The 24,637-nt window shown below is 36.2% G+C and overlaps 1 pseudogene; it reads right to left on the minus strand.

Moving 5' to 3' along the window:
• Window positions 1-501: 501 nt before the first annotated feature.
• Window positions 502-23,489, minus strand: LOC128031608 (pleckstrin homology domain-containing family H member 1-like; annotated as a pseudogene).
• Window positions 23,490-24,637: the final 1,148 nt, after the last annotated feature.

Below are 24,637 nucleotides of genomic sequence, written 5' to 3' on the forward strand. Positions count from 1 at the left end.
CAAATTGTGAATTTATAGCTGGCTATTGGCAGGGAAATGCCATTAGCACTTTGACCTGCCTGGAGTGAGAGAGCAGACAAAACCCCACCCAGTCTATAAACCTACACGGTGGCCAGCAAATCTGTGAACTTATTCATCTTTTTTTCTGCAATATAAGAACATATCTAAACAAACTGTTCTGTAAATTTATCAAAGACTTTACTATGATTGCTAAGGGCACACAGAAAGCCTAAATGAAAAAGATTTCATGATAATATAATTGAATATTGACAAGTATTTTAATTTAACAATAGTCATACTGTGCATAAAGGTAATATAGCATTGTCAACAAACTGAGCTTATCCTTAAAATGCAAGATTTAAAAATCAAAAAGGAAACACTAGAACAATTCATCTTTTATTTGCAAAAACCTCTCCACGCACATAAAATGTGAACACTTCAAGGTTTCTAGAAAAGAACTAAGTCTGACAATAGAAAACAAGTTGGTAAGACAAAAAAAAACAATGTTTAAAAAAGCATTTTGACAAAATAAATATTCAACATACAGAGAGAGTGGTGTGATTCAATAATTCAAGTCATTATAACAGCTCTTTATCAAAACTCTTACTTTTCAAAATCTGCCATATTAAGGGTACATTGTGTTTTTACCTACTTTGTCAATTATCAGTTTCTGAAACACTCATGATAACTATTACAGTTTATATTGTAACAGTTAACACACACAAAAAATAATAATAATCTGTCGTTGAAAACATGTACTTTATGGTAAATATGTCAAGCCAATTTCTTTTGTAAAATCTAATAAAAAAATATGATAATATCAATATAACTATGACCATTCTCAAGTTACAAACTTCAAGAAAACATATGGTCCTGCACATATTAATGTGATGTTGAGAAATGTATGGCTGTGTTCTTTTCTCTTTATACAAGAGGCAAGGCTATGGCTAGCGAGCAAATATGAAGTTAATGTGTTACATCTACTGTATAACCTAAAACTTAAAATGAAAAATGAACAGTTTGGCTCAGATTAATCATAATGTTTGCCAGTTGAACTTCACATGGTGCTGATGACATTTTCATGTCCTTTCCTGCTTGGACAGATGAGAAGAATTCATCAACCGTTACACTACCACTAGACACATAAGACTGTCCTGTGTATACTGATTAGCTGGTTTCTGCTGAATATGTCGATGTATTAGAGAAGATCTGTGTAATGTTTCTACACATCCTGATATTCACCGTCCAAACTTCAAATGACTGATGGTACCATTAATTAATGTACCGTTAAACAGTGGAAATGTCCTGAACCAATATAAACAAAAACTCGAACAAAGACAGAAATAAAATAAAATCATGTTATGCACAGATGAAAAAGTCAAACTGCGCCTTTAACTGGACCTCCAGTTTAAAAGCTTGAATTCCTTAAAAACGAGCGCCAAACTTTTGCATTCAAGAATAAAATAGTATTGGATCTGCTCTGACTTTGTGGGTGATCTTCACCAGTAAAAAAACACTTTGTGATGTGTTTATTTCTTGTATTTGGACTACGAACAGTTGCAAGTAGTGACCGTTTCACACAATAAATAATTTTTGCAGTTTATGGTTTGAGACTTTAAACATTAAATTGTTTGATTGTAATTTATCCCAAAATAAATGATTTAAATATTTAGAAGAATGTGTTTTTATTTGTTTGCAGACCATGTGATAGGTTGCCGACCCAGACACCTGGAGACTGAGGTTTAAATGAGAGTGAAGTGGAAGTGGTGGCTGTCGATGTCCCAGAGCTTCCTGTCTCCATGAGGCTCACTGCTGAGACTTGATTCTGGCTTCTAGCCCCTGGCAAGCTGGAGGTCCAGTAGTTGATATAACAAGCCATGAGGAGCGTCAGTTCCAGGATCTACAGCAGTGAGAGGGAGAGGCACAGTGAACCAGGAAGTCTTTAGTAGACAAGTATTTCAACATTTAACTTGCTTTTACTGTATCAGGCCAAAAAGACACAACAAACCACAGATTTGCGAGCTCATCAGCACTTCCTACAGCATGCAATACTGTATGAGTGAAACTCTCATTGAAAAACCTGTTTTTATCATCTTTCAGATAGTGGTTTCAGAGGGGGGTGCAGAAGTTGAACTGAAATTCAAGTTTTAAAGTTCTGATTTTCCCTCACACACTTCAGATCAGATTTTTAAGATAGGTAATAAAACTGAATGTTAAAAGCACAATATATATCAGAATTCAGTTTTTACTGACCGCATTGGGAAATGTGTTGTAATGTACTGTACCTTTTGTGAATTAGCATGTCTTACCTTTGGTTTAGTCATTGCATATAAAAGTTTATCCCCAATCTTGCTGCCCAAAGCTTGGTCTTTAATCTGGCTGACCACTAGCATGAAATCTTCCTTGCAACCTCCGAAGGTGATCACTGACTGGTATGGATATGTGACGAATGGGTGCAAAAGAAACACAGAACAGTTTCAGTCATTAAACAATTTTCTTTTTTTGCATACATAAATGTAAACGATTTAATCCTAAGAAATCTAATTTAAAATAACTGCTGACCAAGCTGACCCTCAGTTAGCACGAGAGGAATAAGAATTTAATTGCTTGGGGAATAAAATATAATTTTGACCTGTTTTCAACAATTCAAAAGTATAAGATAATGGATGCCTCTTATCATTCACAATGATGTAAGTCTTATTCAACATTCTTTCTCTCTCTATTCACTGTAACTTTATCCCTAATAATTTACTTGCTGTTGTTACTACCTTCCCCAGTGACCTCCTCTGAGCCTCAGAAGCATTCCCATACCGATAAATCACACAAAATGTCAAAATGCTTTCAATAGAAGCCCTATAAAACATCAAAAGCAGTCTGCTATTGATATTAAAAGAAAGTAATTTCTTTAACAAATACATTCTCTGTTGAAGCTTCTTGCTTACAAAATCCCAAGTTTATTGTCCAGCATTATACCAAGGTATACACTAATTGTTACTAATTGTATTTGCTCACCCATTAATTAATGTAGGATGGGTTACATTTTGCTCTCTCTCTATATAACAATATCCATCCAGCACATACGTTTTCAGTCTCTTACATCTCTACAAAAACAAATATAAACACAACCGTTTCAAAGTTTGTCATTAGATTTTTTACTTTTTTTATGTGATGAATCTTTGCTTTTATTTAGACTGAATTGATCCAGTAAAAGTGACAGTAAATACTATATATATATATATATATATATATATATATATATATATATATATATATATATATATATATATATATATATATATATAAACTACTGGAGAAAAAAACTTATCTTGGTTTCCACAAAAATGTCCTTGGAATCAGCTATGTACTTTACAGTTACATCACATCCCTTGTTAATGTTGCATTCTCAAAACTAGATATAGTTATAGTTTTATATTTGTGGTTCTGCACACTTGACTTGTAGGCTTTTATTAAAAGGCTTTAGTGTAAGCATGTTTTTCATTTGTTTTTACAACCTCAGGGAGTCTAAATTCTTTTATGTGGCAATCAACAGCACTCTTAAGAGCTTAAGTCATAAATGACCCGTAATATTCCTTTAATGCAGTCTTACTTTCTGAAAGTATAACTAGCATCCGCATTCACTCACCATTGTATAGTCCAGAACATTCAGCCCATCCTCATTAACAGCCAGCCACACTCCAGTTTGCTCCAGTGAAGAGGGAGGCAATGGCTGCGCACCAACAGAGTGGGAGTAAAAGGAGATATTCTGCCATGTTTTAACAGCCCTCTTGTGAAAAGGTACATCTGGAAATCTTTTTAAGTGGTCAAGGTTTTGTAGAAAATAGCATTCAATTTTGCCCATGGCTAAGGATACTGATGCCTTATCTACTGTATATCTGAAGTAACCTTGGCACTGAACAGCTTGGCCCCAAACAGAGGCCACTTGCGGGCCACAGTCAGGTAGACTCTTACACACTCGGAGGCTGTGCATCCATGAAGGACAGACCACTTTGTGGCCAAACGCTCAGAGAGTTCCCTGTGGGACAAAGTTGTGATTAAATGAAATAAGTGTTTGTGCAAAGTTCAACATGGTAAACATTTAAGCTTTCATTTATTAAAAAAGAAGAAGAAGAAGAAGAAAATTATTGTATAACTTGGTAAAATTGGGCATTGGTAAATAGTAAATCAGGCATTCTATGAGAAAACATTATTACAAATTAAAGCTAAATAACAGTATATATATATATATATATATATATATATATATATATATATATATATATATATATATATATATATATATATATATATATATATATATATATAAATTATAATTATACTAAGTCTATACAGTAATTAAATGTTAAAAGTTAATTATAAAATAAATGTTACAATTATTATTCTTTTGATATGCCAGCAGGAGGCGCTCTCGCTCAGTCTCCCCCTTAGCCTGAGCTCTGAAACACAGCCTACAAGGAAGATTGACTGCTTTTAAAAACCTGACACATGAAAAACATTGATACTGTGCATATGAGACAGTTTTTCAAACATACCTGCTTTTAAAAGTGAGGCAGACAATCCGTGTTCCTTCATATTTTCCAGGATGAAGTTCTTTCAGTGCCTGTTCCCACTTTGAGATCACATCACAAATCTGCACCAGAAGATTAAAAAACATTCCTTTAATTCTCTTGCATCAAAAAACATACGGACTAAACTGATATTTCATGTTCATATTATAGTTTATTGCTGGGCTGCAGGCAGTGCTCCAGATCCTTTCCAGAGGGGTCATCAGTGAAGAGTGCGAAGCCTGAAATCTGTGGTTTCCTCATGCCTGCCCTCTGGTTGACTGTGTTGAGGAACTCCTCCACTGTGGTGGCACCATCAAAACCTACGACCTGTAGAGATGGAGAAAGTTAAGAGGCAGCAGCGTTCTGAAAGCCTGTCCTGCAAACATTCCATGTCATACATCAAAGACACAGTTTACACCTAGCATCCATTTTTTCTGAGACTGGATCATGAGTGGTCAATGCCCAATACATGTGTAAATGGGGTCTAAAACAAGCTGTGATCAAATCACTGAAACCACATATGGACACATTGAAAAATGATTGTGACAACACTGTATGTGTAGTGTAAACATCCACCCATATCCTGCATGCATCTTAATACCAAGTGTAAACAGGGCAAAAGTAATTATTGAAATGGAGCAGTGAATTGAACCTTAATGTTATTAAAAATTGCATTTTTGTTGACTATCATATTTGATACATCAGGCTTTTATGGTTCATACTGTATAGTATGATATATGAGAATATAAAGCTCATAATCAAGTAGGTCAAAAAAAAAAAAAAAACACGTCGGTCGGTATTATTCAAATTCATTCAGGTTTTTTTTTTTTTTTTTTTTTGGCCAAACAGTTCTTGGTAGCTTTTAATGGGAATCAATGTGGTTTTTATAACAATACAAATACTGCTTCAATAAAATGCATTTAAATATGACTCTATCTCCTAATAATTTCTTAGCAAGGTGATTATAAATGCTTAGATTTATGTTCAAAGATCTGTTGTTTTAATTGTGGGGGGCAAAACATACAATGCAATGCAATACAATGATGATTAAGATATGTGCAAATAATCAAAAGCCTGACCATATTTGATATTCACACTTTTTATTCCAGTTTTTCTAAAAATAATAATAATAATAAAAATGAAAAGATTTATGGATAATCAAGTAAACCTAAGATGCTTCATTCCAGTAAATGTTCATCTTGAAATATTACTAATAAAGTTATGTTTACTTTATAACAAACAGTAAAGATGTGTACCACGACCTGAAGAAGGACTTTTACAATTGCATTAACAGAACCTTTACTTGCTAAAAAGTTTACTTATTAATCAAAAAGTTAACTTATTAATCAGAGGCAGAAGGTCTTTTTATTATTAATAAAAAGTTAACTTATTAATCAGAGGCAGAAGGCATGCAGGAGATAGCTTTCTCAGCTGATGTATTGAATGTAAGAGCCAGATCGATGGGAACAGAAAGTGTGTATGTGTACCTCATAAGTGTTGTTCATGAAGTGAACAGGTATGCTGCAAGGTAGCGAGTGATGGTTAGGGTTTCTCAGCAGAATAGAAAGAATTTCCATTCGTGAAGGCTTCGCCTCTCTCTCTCCATTCTGTGAGGTTCTCTCTACTGAGCGCTGGCAGTACACAGCATACTTCCCCACTTCAGTCCTGTGGGCGTACACACATAAACACAGGCTTTCACATTCAATTACATGAGGCGTCTAGGCAAAAACTCTTATTCATATCTGTATCTAAGCCTAAATGCAGTAAACGTATCAAAACTCTTAATTATTTTTTTTTTCTTAGTTTTGTAGAAGTCTTTTTTTGACTGTGTTTTTAATTTAATTCATTAAGTAAGACTGTACATGATATAATTAAATTATAGAATGGCAAACATGAAATATTTATGTAAAATCTGAATGTATATTTGTAAATCCAAATGTATTCAGTGTTGTCAAACGAATAATCATATCCAAAATAAAAGTGTTTGCATACATAATATGTGTGTGTGAGTGTGTGTATGGTGTAAATGCATTATTTATATATATATATACACACACACACACACACAAACACACTTGTATAATATTCATTCAATAAATTATGCTATTCAAAAAATGCTTTTTAAATTAGAATGATCTGATGTTTATTAGAATGATTCTGAAGAAGGAAGTGTAGTAGGAAAAGAAATAGCACCAACTGTTTGATTACCAGAAATCTTCAAAATATCTTCTTTTATGTTCAACATAAGAAAGCAACTTTTAAAGGTTTAGAGCGACATGAGGGTGAGTAAATGATGACAGAATTTTCATTTTTGGGTGAACTATCCCTTTAACATGTACAACACATTGTACTTCATGGAGTGAGTGTGTGGTCAGTAACCTGGGATCTGCGTTCTGCTGCAGGTACTGTCTCAGGTACCACAGGAAATGGTGCTGAGGCAGGAAGAGAGCTACACACAAGGACAACAGCTGCCAGCACTAAGAAAGAAAGAGAAGAGCAGAGAGATATAGAGATATAACATACTTCATATGATGATACAGTGTAGTTTGGGTGTGTGTATGAACAAATATGACACTGACCTGCGTGAGGGCATAGTTGTGAGGAGTGCGGCAGTTGGTCTGTTTGGTCAGCTGACAGTATACATCTCATTCTGCAGCTCTGGATGTGTTAGGCACACCTGCAGTGCATTCTGGGCCAGCGAGGTGTGGTAGTCGATGGAGGGAGGGAGACTCCACCAGCACATTGATGAACAACTGGCATGACTACCAGGGGCACAAAATAAATATTATGTACAGTATGTGTGTGGTTCAATGACACAACACTCAGTTGTTTGTCCTTTTAATTAATTTATACAAAAATACATAAAAAAAAATGCAATTCATAAAAATACTCCATAACTAAATGAGTTTAGGTTGTAAAATATAATGTGGTGTCATTTAAATAAGTAAACCTTAGATTTCTAATAAATATAATCAAAATTTTTAATTTATTATTTTTTTTATTTTATTGTATTTTACTTTACATACTTTGATTTATTTAAATTTAGATGTGTTCTCTCACATGTATCCACATTTTTACTTGGTAGTTACACCACGGGACAATTTACTAACCATTAAAATTATTTTTTTTCCTTTGAAATTGCTTCTTTATACCATATTAGCAGACAGAAAAGTGTTGGGAGAGAAAGACCAAATAAGATTGAGATATATTGCACTTCTGTCTGTGATGAGAACCGACCAACCAGCAGATGGCGAACCGCTCACAAACATTAACGCACACAGCTGGTTCTGTGGCTGTACAGACAGCATGCAACAACATGCTTTACTGTCTTATTAACATACCGTTTCTGTTCTTACAGGAATTATAATGCAAATTAAATCAAGTCAGGATGTAGCTGTCAACCCCCCATTCATTACTTCAGAGTGGGAGGCCTTTTCATTCAGTATCAAATGACTACCTAAAAAGCCCCTCTGATCTTGAAAGTGCACTGAGGGCTGTGCATGATGCTAGCTCTCGTGGACACGCCATTGAACAGTCAATAGGGCGTAATATCTGTAAACCTCTGGAGAACAGGTTTCTTAGTTCAAAACAGGAGCCTGAGGAGAAACTACGAGCGACTGGAATGAGACCATCACAGCCTTTGATCCTGCTGTGAAGGAGACAAAGTAGCTCTCTCACACACAGGGACAGGACGGCACCATAAGATGGGGAGAGGAAGAGGAAGATGAGGACATCTTAGAAGGGTTTTGAGAGATGGAGTTGAAAGAAGACAGACGAGAGCGTTCACCTTAAAGAGTTTGAAAGCCTCTGTTTGAAGCGCCACAGAGGGCAGCGTGTTGAGAGGGTACCGCAGTCCCGCTTTACTGAAACACAACACTTCACGTTTCCACAGAGCAGAGTCTGCACACATGAACACACAACAGATTGAAAAACAAACAGACAGCTGCCATCAGCCCATAAGAGCTGGTCGTAAACACTGTCTGGGGTCTAGATAGAGTCATTAAATCTGTCTGTCTCAGTTTAAAACCATCCATCGAGTTATTTGAGTAGAAGTGTGCAATTGGTAGATATTTCAAGAGGGTCTGGTTGCAGACTTGCACTCTCAGACTTGAATTCTCAGAATTGCACTCTTAGACACTTGTGCTTCCGCTAGTGACATCACTTGCAGTCTTTATTTTTTATTTTGTTGAATTTTTTGATTACTTTTTTTTTGAATTTCCCAACATTTTATAACAGTAGCCAGGTGGCGAAGACAAGAAAAAAGAAACTAAATGTCAATGTCACTTGCAATCGCTACTTGCACTCTCTGCTACCTATGACACTTGCATTCGACACAAATCGTGCATGTTGCCAATGGAGACAAGACGCTGTGGTGGTGATTAAACGATTAAACCTAATTTAGTACTATAACGTACAGGGTCCTGCAAGAAAAAGACAAGACCGGCAAATCCGTGGCCAGAACACCAGAATATGAACGCTTGCGCAAAGTCTCTAGCTAAGCATTTTCCTCCCCTAGAAAATATATATTTGAATATATATTTTTATTTAAACATTTAAAATACACGTGAACTTAAATGGAAATTTTGCAGAGCTACTGAATCACTCCGAATTGAAAGAATCTGAAGATATCCACCTTGTCGTCCTGGTTCCGTTAGTAGAAGACTTTCCCAATCAAAGCACACCACAAAAGCTTTGAATGACCATGTTTCACCTGTAGTAGAATTAAAGACATCGTCAGAAATATTGAGAGAGAAAGAAAAAGCAAAACAGGTGAAAACAGACTCAATATATTAAAGGGGTGGCCGATCAGCTTTTTTCCAAAGCTTGATTGTGTTTATGGGGTGCAGTGTAATAAGAGTTCATGCTTCATTTCGCAAAACGCATTAGTTCCTGGTTTTGTGAAACCCCTCCATCAGAAATAAACAGTGGGCTCTGATTGATTAGCAGGCTCAGTGTGTTTGTGATCCATTAACAGACTAGTGCACATTGTCCAGAAACCTAACACTCCCTTACCATTATGTGTAGTTGTGTGTTTCAGGGGGGCGGGGTTGATGTAAACATCAGGGTTAGTGATGTCACAAACCCAGGAAGAAGCTCGTAGTCCCTACCAGACGTTTTTTTGTTTTTGTTTGTTTTTTTGTAATCCTTAATCAGCAGAGTGTCATAACTTTGCAGATGTTGTTTATGCTCTAACAGCAACAATACACAGTAGCTAAAGTTCAAAAGGTGAAATCATAATCAACCATCCCTTCAAATATGTGGTTCATATTGATCCCAGTTTATGCGTCAAATTGGAAATGGACAGTCAAATCAAATTAATTCAAATAGGAAAATCATGCCAGTATGAACACACCCACTTGACTAGACACTAGACATATTGGAGGGAAACAATACACAAGCACAGCCACATACAGAAAAAAAAACATTAATTATATCCTGACCTGTCAATCAAAACCCGTCTGATGTGGTGAAGTCACCCCCCCCCCCCCCTCCAAACACACACATACAAAGCCTGTGATCAAGGACTCCCTATTAGATACATTCCAGGCCTGATGACCTCAGCTCTGTCCCAGCGTGAACCAACCATCCAGCAATCTAACCATGCAATCCTTTAGTGTCACCTGCTCATTCCTTCTTTAATCCTCATCATCACTTCATTGTTTTATACGTCAAAACTCTTGCTGTTTTGATATGAAAATCGATGAATTGCCATGCTAGACTAGATGTAAATCCACTGTTCGAGGCCTGCACTGTACTGTAGATTTGACTAGATAAATTATAAAACTTTTTTGTGTTCGTTTGCGGCTAACGTCAGAAGCCAATACCCATTTACTGTAAGAGTAAAACTAAAAACCAAACTGAATATCCCTCGGGCTAAGTGAGGCTGGATCTTTCCTGTGAGCTCTTACTTTAGTTAGCCAGCCTTGCACCGTGGGCTTAGCTTCTTTATCCATGGAAACTGGCCCACTGGCCTGGACCTGGAGAACATTCTGGAGAACTTTGATCCAGTCCTCCAGGATATCTGGGGAGTCTGCAGCCAAGTATAAGGTCTTCTTCTCTGTTATTAACTAGAAACAAAACACAAATGAGAAAAACATGGACAGAGATTTAACCAAAAAAACTGGTTAATCATACTATGACTTGGATGGCAGTTATATAAAAATACACAGATAAATATTTTCATGTTATGGCCGATGGTAAACAATAAATTGTAGATATTAATATCTAAACATTGAGGTTTTTTTTTTTTTTTTTGTCTAAATAAATATATACATATATACATACATGAATGAATAAAGAGGCTCATAACTGCTCATATGCTCTTAAATCTTAATACACCAAAAAAAAAAAAAAAAAATGAATAATAAATAATTTCTACCATAATAGAATGCCAAGTAGAATATATTCCAAGCCAATTAAAAAAAAAAGTAAAACAGATGGCCCATAATAAATTCAACAACACTTTTTATGATCATTATATTAAATAAAATAAATAAATAAATAAATAGGTCTGTCTGTCTGTCTATATCTATGTATTCTAAATATTTGACTACTAAGTGAACAGAAATTTTCACATAATGTATAAAAAATTATAAATCAATTTGGCTATGATGGAACGTATTGCAAAATTTCTTCCAAGTTGTGGACACAGTAAAACACATCCAGTTCTGCAAGACATTTTATGATTATGATATTCAATTCCTCCCGAACTGTGATTGCACTGATTCAAGAATGATCAAATTATACATAATTCCCCATTATTATTATTATTATGCCTTTGAAAACCCAATAATGACAGCACTTAAAAGCTGAACATCCCTTCAATTTGTTAAAGGCTGTTAAGGTGTATCAGTGTGTGTCTCTCACCTGGAATGTCTGAGCTCCTTCTCTGCGGGCTATATGACACAAATAACACTCCATTTGGCCCTGAGGTCTCTGGATCACGTCACACTGAGAACAGAACAAAGGTAGATATCATCAGTGCTGTAACTTTAAACTTCCTAACCTCACACCATCTCTCAGATACCACCACAGAGTTGTGGATACGTCTACCCACCGTCGATTTATAGTACAAGATCTCCCCGTTCCTCAGAATGAACCAGCGCCTCTTCCAAGCTTTCACATGACTGCCCATTTTCAGCAAGTAACACGTTTTCTTAGTTTTCTTATTTCTAATATGCTGGTTTCTTGTTAATATTAATTATAAAGCATTTACAGAAATCTTGCTAAATTTTTAAATGCCTTCACTTTTTATTTTAATTAATTTAATGCATCCTTGTTATAATTAATTTCATTCATTTAAAAAAAAACTAAAGAATCTTACTGACCCTTACTGAATTGCAATCCAAATTCATTTTCAGATATTGTCTTGTTGATAACAATTACTTAAGAATCTTTTAATAAAAATTGCACTAACTAAAGCAATTTTTAGTGCTGAGCATAACTAGAAAAATGTAAAGAATTTTTTTCCAGACCTGAAAATGGCCATTTTAAAATTCCCTGACATTTCCAGTTTTCCCACGACTATAGGAACCCTTATAGCTCTAAATAAGTTAAGAACCAACAAATCTGAACATTTAAATATTCCAGAGCGCAATTCCATATGGCAATATGTACAAATGTGTGTCACTTTTATTCAGAGCACTAAATCAAGTTTTTTATTAGTATACTGGCAAATTGTGACAGCGGTCAGTCTCTGTTCACCATAGTTCCACCTATCAGCCCTTCTGTTTAGGCAAAACCCATGCATTATGGCCCAGAGAGGACATGCAGTTTTAAAAGCAGCAGTTAAAAAAAAATAGTGCCTGTCAATGGTGGTTAGTTAAACATTTCTGGTCTCTAATATTATTTTGCTCAAAAACACCATATGTGGTCAAAGTGACCCAGTTATTACTTTAACACAGGTTCTGCAACCCAACCTTTCAGCCTGTCCAACCACTCAATTTCACTGGCATGAAAGGGTTAAATGTGGCTGCCACTTCCAAACCTCTGCAGTGAGTATGTATCAAATTAAATGCATGATCAGACTTGCATGAAAGGGTTAAATGTGGCTGCCACTTCCAAACCTCTGCAGTGAGTATGTATCAAATTAAATGCATGATCAGACTTGCATGAAAGGGTTAAATGTGGCTGCCACTTCCAAACCTCTGCAGCGAGTATGTATCAAATTAAATGCATGATCAGACTTGCATGAAAGGGTTAAATGTGGCTGCCACTTCCAAACCTCTGCAGCGAGTATGTATCAAATTAAATGCATGATCAGACTTGCATGAAAGGGTTAAATGTGGCTGCCACTTCCAAACCTCTGCAGCGACGTATGTATCAAATTAAATGCATGATCAGACTTGCATGAAAGGGTTAAATGTGGCTGCCACTTCCAAACCTCTGCAGCGAGTATGTATCAAATTAAATGCATGATCAGACTTGCATGAAAGGGTTAAATGTGGCTGCCACTTCCAAACCTCTGCAGCGAGTATGTATCAAATTAAATGCATGATCAGACTTGCATGAAAGGGTTAAATGTGGCTGCCACTTCCAAACCTCTGCAGCGAGTATGTATCAAATTAAATGCATGATCAGACTTGCATGAAAGGGTTAAATGTGGCTGCCACTTCCAAACCTCTGCAGTGAGTATGTATCAAATTAAATGTATGATCAGACTTGTGTTTCACTGCAGCATAGAGCACAGTTTTTTGAGAGAAAGCCTCTAAGGAGCTTGAATGAATGGAGATCACACCTGCACTGACTTCTAATTGACAGATCCAAGAGCATCTGTCTGTATAGCATTATAACAGTAAGTTGCAAGAACCCCCAGCAATACTTAGTCATCCGTGATTGTTACTGATTGGTTGACTGACCTCTTCCAATAGTCTTAGCTCCAAGACAGGCCTCTTAGACTCACATTCCTGACTTAGCTACTGCATGAATCCGGCTCTCCTGAAAAACACACACAGAAACAGGATAACAGTGATGTTGATTTATCATACAAAATTTGCCGGTATAGTGCTAGGGTGTTGTGAGTGGTTGCCAGGGTGTTGCATCGTGGTTGCTAAATATATATTTTGAATGGTTTTCTAAGAGCTATTTTATGTGTTGCTACGCTATCAGGTGGTTGCTTGCTGACCCAAATCAAAAGAGCCTCATAAGCTCACCCAAAACATTCTGGGAAGGGCTGCACTACTGCTGAGTGATTACTTAAAAGGGGGGGTTAAATGCTATTTCATTGATACTGAGTTTTTTACACTGTTAAAGAGTTGGATTCCCATGCTAAACATGGACAAAGTTTCAAAAATTAAGTTGTACGTTTGAAGGAGTATTTCTGTTCCAAAAATACTCCTTCCGGTTTGTCACAAGTTTCGGAAAGTTTTTTTCGAGTATGGCTCTGTGTGACGTTAGATGGAGCAGAATTTCCTTATATGGGTCCTAAGGCACTTCTGCCGGAAGAGCGCGCTCCCTTATAGCAGAGCAGAGAGAGAGCACATGCATTCACTGATCAGAGCGAGAGCGTCGCGAAATGTCACAAAAGAAGTGTGTTTTTGGTTGCCAGGGCAAGACAACCCTGCACAGATTACCAAAAAAACAACAGCATTAAGGGACCAGTGGATGGAGTTTATTTTTACAGAGCATCAACGGAGTTGTGCAAGTGTTTTTGTTTGTTCCCTGCATTTCGAAGATGCTTCTTTTACAAACAAGGCCCAGTTTGACAACGGATTTGCACATTGTTTATTTCTTAAGGATGATGCAATCCCAACATAAAAGGGTCACGATCGTGTGTTGGAACCGCAGGCGGTGAGTAAAACTGCTTCAAATATCTCTGCCTTCTTGTTAGTGCGTCCGCCTCCCATGCCGGAGACCTAGGTTCGAGCCCCGCTCGGAGCGATTTGTTGCTGCTGCTGCTCTCGTTCAGTTTTCAGCCTCTGGATCTGATTCTGGATCATAAATAAACGGCTGAATCTGACTGTTAGCCATGATTTGTTTTGGATGTGTTTTTCTCCTCACAGTAATGTCACAGCTTCCAAACGCTCTCAACGCAAAAGCTTACTGGCACTCGTGATTCTTTAGCTCCGCCCACACGTCACACCTCCAGCCGGTCGTGTTTTTCCCGGAAAATCGGTACAGACTATCTTTCTCTTATGAATATAATAAAACTTAAGACTTTTTGGAGTTATGAAGGATGCTGTACTACTCTATAGGTACTCAAGATTAACAGGATATTGAGTGAAAACGAGCATTTCACCCCCAACCCTTAATGGTATTTGATTTGATCGCATCATTAGTTCATCACTTATAAAGTAATAGTGTATATAAGTAATAAAGTATCTTCTGCTGACCAAGTTGACACTTATTTAATCAAGATACAAGTAATATTGAGTAATACTATATAAGTAATAACTAATTCTGTGAAATATAATTAAATTACTGTTTTCCATTTAAAGGGGTCATATGATGCGATTAAAATTTTTCCTTTCACTTTGGAGTGTTACAAGCTCTTGGTACAAAATGAAGATCTGTAAAGTTGTATAGACTAAAGTCTCAAGTCCAAAGAGATTTTTTTTTATCAAAAGTTAAGACTCTGCCACACCCTCCTAAAAAGGCTTGTTTAAACACGCCCCCACATGTCTACATCACTATGTGTAAATATTTGCGTAATGCTGCCAAATGTTCACACAACAGAACAGCAACGCATTTTATGGACGACCATTTCATGAATCTAGGAGAGGAGGTAATTCTGACTTTGCTACAACAATCTGGTGCTTCTGAATCAGTTACAGTAAGTATGTTGTTAAAGTATTTGCTATTAAATGTTCAAATGCAGAGTTTTGCGCATCGTGTGAGTGTGTGGGCGTGTGTGTGAGAGAGAGAGGGAGATGGTCACTCAGTGGAGTCAGCTGTCTTAACCATCCGTGGCTTGTGTACTACAAACACAAACAAGCTTCATCACCGTGTCTGTCACATGAATCTGTTCCCCTTTCAGGCTTGAACTGATGGTAAAACTAAGGACATTATTAACTGTCTTTACATTTATTTTAAAAGATGAAGCTCAAGATTATGGAGAGAGGTATTACATTTCTGACGAGTGCTTGTGGTGTTCGGCCAATAACAATGCACTGGGTCAGTTGACCAAGAGCAGACTGTGCTTGTTTGAAGGAGAGACTTTGTAGAAAACGACGCATTTGAGAGAGGCAGGGCATAGAGGACCTACAATAATGTACAGTATTTGAAAAATGTGTTTTGGGAACATTAAAGCATGTCAACATATCCCGTTAAACTAAATACACAAAATAATGATCTTTAAAAAAACATCATATAATCCCAGGGATCATTAAGGGGAATACTGATAAATCAGTGTAATACCTCTTAAAGTCACAAGGGGTACTAATGGCCCTTTACTTAGCTGGCCTAAAAAGGGGCAAAAAAAATAAGCCTGGCCTTTGCGTGTGTAACAGTTCAGCTGACCTCATAAATGTCTAAACGTGGCAGAAACACTTTGCTTGTTCAGAGACTTTAGCATGAGAAACACGACCTAAAACTTTTTTCTCACAGTGGATACTTCTGACTGCTGATTTTTTTTTTTTTTTTTTTTTTTTTTCATTATTATACTCTCACCTTTGTGCAGCTTTTTGTGCTTTAGAAAACATAATTTGAAAAAAGCCATACAGAGAGGAAAAAAGGAAAGAACTGTGTAAAGAAGTGTGATATGAAACAACATTATGAGGGCATGCTGTGTGTGTGGCTTTTTGTGACTAATGCTTGACCTGGCTGATGTAACTTTACATCAAGGATAAGACCAAACATACTGTGAAACTACCAAAGAAAGCAGGATTTTCATTTAGAGCGCTTTTGTGTTGTGTATCACTAGAGGTACACCAAGAGGTTCAGTCACTGTAAAGGAAATTTTTCAAGATATGCTGCCCTCTGCTGTTCAATGTAAAAATCCAGTTAATCTAAATCCTAATCAAGTGTGTTTCCAAAAACATCCACAACGTGGAGCTAAAGCTGTCTAGGATCTGTCTGCTATTGTGTTGTGCAGGATTTTTGTCAAATTATGCAAAAAAAGTGTGTTATTGTCACCACACAAGATTATCAAACATAATACATAATTTAACATAGTGTGGAAATGACACTTATAATCCATTTGTGCAGCCATCATAGAGTGGGGGAAATATTATGGCAAGTCACAGAGCTGGTCATAATTTACATTTATTGGTGATTTAAGCATGTTTTCATCCAACGTCACTCCAGATAGACTTCCCAACTAATGTAAATCTCAGTAGTAAATACCACATCATTCCCACATGTCCCAAATTGCCCTGCAAAATCTGTTCTGCATCAGAGCAATAACAAAGTGGTCACCCTAAATTACAGAGGTGTATTTAATTTGACATGAAGCAGAAGTTGTGATCATGCTGTTTCTCGATTGTGACGTATCAGTGTGAAATAGCTTCTCGAACAAGACAAAATGTAGGGTGAAACTTGATTTTGTCCACTGGGAATTGATTGGCTCATTGGATCATCGCTGTTTTTGACAGGTTGTCCTGCTCCTGTGCCAGTATACACATCACCAGAGAATAGAATAAATTTTGTTGCCGAGAGATCAAAACTACATTACTAAAAATTTAATAATGCTTCTTATTATTATTATTATTAAAAATTTTAAGATTATATATATATATATATATATATATATATATATATATATATATATATATATATATATATATATATACACGTATACACACACACACACTTCTGTATTAAAAAAAAAATATATATATATATACAGACACACACATTTCTGTATTTTTTATTTAAAGACTTTAATGGCACATACATTTACAAAATTTGCATATATTCCATTCAAAAAAATCTAAATTGTGTATTTGGATTTCATGGTAACTTTAAGCCCTTGTGTTTTCTGTTGTCTGTTTTTCTTTCTTTCTTTCTTTTTTCTTTTTTCCCCCCGAGTTTAGTTCTCCCATCGCCTGATGTAATATGATGCAGATTAAATAAACATATACATATATAGAGAATAGATCTTTTAAATATTTATTTTGTCAGTATATTAGAAATGTATATTACATATTCATAAATCATTTAACCAGTTGTCACTCACTCACTCATTTATCTTATAATAATCATTTATTATTTTGACTATATTGTTATATGTTTGCATCCTTATGTTCATTAGTTCTACAGTAAACCTAGTTGTCCACGGTCTGAGCCTGTTACAGTAAGTGTGAGACTTTGTCCTTCAGTAGGTTCACTCTTCGTTTTACTATGTTACATGCTCTTGTAAGACTTAAGAGGAAGCCAAGCACAGATTCTTGAGGTCCGCTTCAGCAGAGATCATAAAACGTGTCAAAGCCACATGTCAGGGCAGGGCAGGTTGTCACAAATGGTTCAAAGTATTTTATATAATTTATTAATTAAAATTAAATTCATATTAAAGTTATTTGTGTGTTTAGTACCACCATCAATGGAAAAAAATAAAATAAGCATAATTACATATTTGTGCCAGATTCTACCAACTTCAATTTAAATTGATTTGTTTTCTGAAAAGTTTCTATATTGTTATAGAAACCTGATCATATTTTCATTACCAAATAAATCTGTGTTTAAATATCTTCCTTCCCTCTGCCGTGTATCTTCTATGAATGACTTAGGCCAAACCAGCTGTGCTTCATTCTTTCATTCATCACAAAGTCTGTTATTTACCATATTTACTGTATGGAAAAACATGATAGTTGTATCTATATTTGTGGCTCTGCTTTTTCCCATTTTATGCTCTCAATGTACCATCAAAACTTCTGTTGTTCTCATTTAAATGCGTGTGCTGTTGGTACAGAAATCACTTGTACTTTTTTCCTTCGAAAGGATAACAAAGTTATATTAAATGTATTTACTGAGCACAAACTCAAGTATGTGCCCTGTAGTCTATTTATATAAAGGAGAATGTTTGACATGGAAAGGAAAAGAAGTATGAACAGACTGACATGTTTACTGAGAATCAAAAACAGTCTCTCTGTCCTGTCTCTTGTGTCCTTTCTTTTGTCAGCTGTGGTCAGCCTTAAAAAAAAAGCACTCGCCCTTTTTTATTCTTTCTCTTTTGTAGTGCACAGTATTCACTCTTGAATGCTACTTCCTACTATGACTCAAATTAAATAAAAAGACCCTCCTCATCCCACAGCCCTCCTCCACCCAGCTCTAAACAAGAAAAGAAACAAATTCACTAGTCTTTCTTCCAGGAAAAACAATTCCAGAGAATGGATTCAAACGGCCATTGTTTTATTGATAAAGGAGCTACATGTTGCACAGCGGGGCCGGGGCCATGACCCTAGCATCAACTGGCCCTGTTCAACTGTGTCAAAGAATGGGAAGAGAAAAAGAGCACTCTAGCTTTCTTCAGACATGCTACCCCCTTTCCAGTGTCGCTTCATATTGGGTAACGGACACTTTGATCAAAGACTAATTATGGTTTCCTGCTTCACACTCTATTGTTCATTGATTTGTAGTGTAGAGGACACATATGCATGTTGTCTTTATAACGATGGAGAAACGTACATGTCCGATGCTTGTTTTGGTCTGTTCGTAGTGTTCCTGTGGCTCACTGGTAGTGCTTTGTGTTAGCAGTGCAAAAGGTTGTGGGTTCAATTCCCAGGGAACACACATACTGGTAAAACAAAATGTATAGCCTGAATGGACTGTAAGTAGCTTTGGATAAAAGTTACTGTATAAGTCATTGTCTGTGCTTTCTAAAACAGGCATTGCTATTATTACTACTCATACTTACAGTACTAGTAAAATACTTAATGACATTTTAACTAGCCTTTCCTTGTGAAAACAAATGTGTTTAACTGTGCTGAATGTGCACTTCAAGTGTACTTAAAATATTGTTTATGAAAAAAAACATAATTGCAGGAAATATAATATTATTAAAATAAAAGGCAACTTAAAGCTGCAGTAGGGAACTTTTGACACTAATAAACAGAACTGCTTGCGTCTTGCGGAAGAACATCGTAGCCGGAACTACTTCTCTCTGTTTATGTCTATGAAGAATCACAAAGGTACTGGGTTACTCCGCCGCGGTACCCCCGAAGCAATCTAAAATAGTCCGAATATAAACACTTATTATAGGTGCAACCTAGTGATTCAGGAAAAGCCAAAAACACAGTTTGGAAAATGGATTCATGGTGTACTCGCTTATTATATACATTTTTCTACATTTTGAACACAAACAAAGTTACGGACCGCAGCTCTGATTGGTTGTTTCTTACCGGGAGCGATGGAGTTTCTGCAAATGGCAATAGGACCACTGGGAGGAGCCAGAGGAGCTTTGATTTTTTCACAGATTATCTTTCTCATATTCTACTGTCAGGACATAATGACAGGTTAAACAAATATGTAAAAAATATTTTTTTACAAAAGTTCCCTACAGCACCTTTAAGTGTAATTTAAGAGAGTATGCTTTACTGACTGTGTTTCTTAATGCACTTTTAAAAGTGCACTTTCTAAAAACTTAAAATAAAATATTTTACTGTATGGATGCAATGATTTAAAGAAAATAAAATTGATTGTTTTAAAAATCGCTAGTGCATAGTAAATCGCTTGATTTTAATTTTAACTAGTATGTATAACCATATCATTACAAATGTGTAATTAAAAATATATTTAAATAATGACACAAGTTTCAACATAAATTACATGTTTTTTAGTACTTTTGGCAGTAAACATCCATATCTCAAAGACAATAGATGTAAGCATGAAATTACTTAAGTCCTAATTAAGTTGGTCAAAAAGCACTCTAAAGTGAAAGTTGGTGGAAACAGATGATGAAATGTGTAAAAATCACACATTTCAGTAGAATCTGAGTCATATCTGGGAACTAGCATATCATAGAAGTTAGCGGTGGGCTGTTTTGCCTAAGTAAGAAACCCACAGCAATGTTTTTGGACACACAACCCTAGCAGTGACTTTTGTGTGGGCATGCATTTCTTACTTTTCTTTATCAAATGTGAAAGTCTAATGTGAAACCTGCCCACGAATGCAGCATGCTCAAACTGCATTCACATGCATTAGCGGTTACCCCAGCAGGCGTAAGTAAAGTAGAAGCCTACAGTAGATGGCAGATTCTGGGACCTCATTTCTGCTTCTCATGGAAATCTAACTCTCCAAAATGCCCCATTTATAAACATACATGATGTTGATCACCCCGGCCAAGCCAAAACAACACATAGACTGCTGTCAGCTTCCTTTAGTCCAAGAATCATCCGCAAGTAAAACGAAAACCAGCATGATTGGGGAAACTGAAGGTTTCTGGGTTGATGAAGCACTGTACTGTGGTTTTGGTGGGGGGAATAGATGCCAAACCTGTTCTCATATGCAACCATTTTCACATCTGCCCCACAGCTGTTGCAATGGCCCGGGGTGCGAGAGAGACAAAGAAGAACAGGGAGAAGAAATAGAGTGGAAAATGGGCTGAGCGGGTAACATGGAATATAAATGAGCTCTATACTTCTGAACTACTTAATATGAACATAAAGGTCAACCGTATGTGTGCAGAACATTATTTTTCTTTGTAACAAGTAAGAGCCAACAACTGTGAACATAAACATTAAAAATACATTGATAATGTATTTGCACAGCTTTATAAAACAAAGACCTTTAAATAACAACAGTGACCTGACCCATATACTCAGGTTTCGATGCCAGATCCAATTCAGGGAACATTTAATGGCAAAACATATTATGAACAATGAACAATGCAGTAACTGCAGCTTAGCACTTTGATTCATGTACAGTAGGTGACTTTGTAGATAAGTGTGTGCTGCCTTTTCCTCCCTGTTTCATGTGTCCTCTTTAACCCCGTCAATAAAATGGTGAAAAAAAAGGAGAACGTCATTGTAGAATTTAAGCACGCAGTTGATGTTGTGTCCAGCAGGTGACACCTGAGCTCCATGATTGTTGATTATCCCGCCAACAACCAGCTTGTAATGAGTTTAACTTTCAACACTCTTGTAAATCTAACCACAACTCAAGAACAGACACAGTGAATTGACAGTGATACACAGCCTTCCTATCTAACCAGGGATCTTGTGAATTAAACCCAGGCCCAAGGGAATCCATTTAGAAAGCAAATAACCATTTGCACTCACTACTCCAGTATTAACTGTTCCATTAGCAAAGGGCAAAATTAGCATCTGTAGAGTTTCATGGTTGGTTCAGAGTGAAATATGGACTCAAGTTTACGCCGCACCATACTCACAATGTGGCAGGGTGGTGTGTTTCAGTCTTTGTGATCTATATTAGGCCACACGTCTCACTTGCAGGCCATGTGTTCATGTTCAAGCAGCATTGTGCTGAAAATATGACATTTTTGCCAACAGGGATTTTCAATAACTGTGGAGCACTCTGATACATGATTATTATTATTTTTTTTTAAAGCCCACAAGTAAGGGCTGATATGCTCAAACTCTCTAGGTCTGGTAAGAACAATGCTGCATTTTCAACCGCTTTGTTTAGGATTACATTGGGGAACCCAGCAAACAATTATAATCATTATAATCTTAAAGCTATAAACACATGATTAAGTTATTCACGTCATGTATGCAAAGTGTGTTCTTGTCTTAGTATGCCATGTTTCCTAATGATGTCAACTACAGGGAGCATGCTAAAAGGAAACAGCAAAGGTCTTAAAATGGAGCCTTGTGGCTCTCCATAATTTTACCTCCATCAGACCATACAGATTTACAAAATGTAAATCAGGCAAGTCCCAGCCATCAAAGGCCAACAAGGTCCTCAGGCCAAAGTACTTTAAGATGTATAGTGAAATCTTAAATGAATGTAAGTGTAGTAAAACATAAATAAATAAACTACTATTACAACTGCTATTGTAATAATGATGGGGCTTAAATCCTGAATGAAACATGCAGGTTACACAATTTTTTTCCAGGAAGTCCAACTGGAGAACATTGTTTTATTCAGAAATTTAAATGAAGGGTTTTATATTTTCATTATTATCAATACAGTAGATATAACATTAATAATTATAGATTAAAAATGATAAATATTAATATTAATTATAAATATTAAATTAAAGAGAGAGAGAGAAAAATAGGTTCAGTAATAAATGTGACTGATGTGCCTGAAGTGATAAAATTACTGACACTGGGAGACTCTGAAGGTACAACTGAAGCATTTAAGAAGACTGAAAGCACATTAGCTTGAGTATTTACAGTCTATTGCAACACCCATTATCACAGAAACATCTTCTGTATAGTGTTGTTTTAAACATTTTCAATCGGACTTTGTCTTAAAATGACTTTACCCTTGGGAACCTGGTATTCATTTATTCATCTATTAGAGCTTGATAAAACTGTGTACTGAGCTTTGTTGAAGCCCATGACATGACACAGCAAGACAGAAAAACAAACAGCAAGAAAGGGGGACATGGAGACACAGACTTCATACATAAGGCTCGCTCCCTGACACTAACCACATCGCTCACAGTGATGAAAGAAATTAGCTTTCAAGAAAGACAGAAAAATTAAAAATTAGATTCTGCTGCTCTCCACTGTGTGAGGTGTGTATTTGTGTGTATTATGGTACATGTGTATATCTGAGACTGCTGTCATGTATGTCAACAAGCTAATTCTTGTCCATAAATCTGCATGCCTGTGCATGTGTGTATGCCGTGTGTGTATTTGTGAATGTGTGTCATGAATATGTGTGTGCTCCATTCTGCTAGAGACAAGCAACCCCACCTTCCTCTTTCACTGTTTGAATGAGAGAGTCAAAAGGCTTTTGGTTGTAATTATTGTAATTAATGTTTTTTTTTTCTTTCTTTCCACCAATGAAAAGTCCCCTGACCTCATCCACCTTTCCCAGCTCTGCTGGATGCGGTCTGTTCTGTAAGGAGATCCCCATGTTTATGTTCAAATGGGTGTTACACTACATTTTTCTTGTCAACCACTGGCCCTTTTATGCGCTTCACTTCCCCTGGGTGCATAGGTGTGCTTGAGTGTGTCTGTGTGCAGAATAACGTCAGTGTGTTGTAATTTGAAGTGTGTTTGACTTTTTGTGCTGTACATGAGCATGGCTATATACTGTACATAAGAATTCATAGCGAGCCTCAAGACTTACAATTGACATGTTCAAATCCAAATTTGCATATTGTACTTCACACATAAAACATTTACTTCAAAGGTGAATTTATGCACTTTTCACATATAGTAAGTTGCAGTAAACATTTTGACACAAATAACACCTCGGGTATTTTTTTGTATTAGCATGTTAGCATTTAGCAAAGCCATTACTTTCAAATGCTTTATTATTTTATTTAGGTTAATTCCATTTAGAATAATACATTTAAAATATTCAGCTTTTCAGTTCAAAAAGTTAAAAAGATAACACAAACTATTCTGTTGTGCAAGGTGATAAAAAGCATGCATGGATTTTCACACTCGAGGAAAAACCACTGGAAATAGGCTAGTGAATGTCTGGGCAAATTTGTAAACAATTTTCTTCAAAATAAGGTTTAAAATGCATTAACTCCAATCTTGCACAATGTTTTAAAAAATAACATTATATGCAATATTAGCAAAAAAAAAAAAGCCAATGCTAAAATACTTGCATACTATACTTAGGATGAATAGTATGCTAACTAAAAATGATTGATGCTTATGGTATAATCAGTGAAGATTTCAGTTGCAAGATGTACAACTATTCACTGATATATGCAAGTAATCTAGTTTTGTTTAGATTTTTTATGATACTTGCTTGCACTGTAGGCACCCCATTAAAAGTTATTATCTCTCTCTCTCTCTCTGTCTCTCGCACACACACACACACACACACACACCCTTGCACATGTCCATTTCTATCCAATCAAACCACAGGCCTGCATGGGGGTTGAGGGTCTTTCAATATCATTCAACACCTATAACCCAGAGATAAACACAAGACCTACACACCCTCTGAAACGTGTTCACTCATTACCCCCAACCTAGGCCAGTGACCTCTTTCCTTATGAATACAATACAATGATGAATGATAGCAGAAGATACACATTTACT

The sequence above is a fragment of the Carassius gibelio genome, chromosome A17 (assembly GCF_023724105.1).
Source record: "Carassius gibelio isolate Cgi1373 ecotype wild population from Czech Republic chromosome A17, carGib1.2-hapl.c, whole genome shotgun sequence".
Classification (NCBI taxonomy): domain Eukaryota; kingdom Metazoa; phylum Chordata; class Actinopteri; order Cypriniformes; family Cyprinidae; genus Carassius; species Carassius gibelio.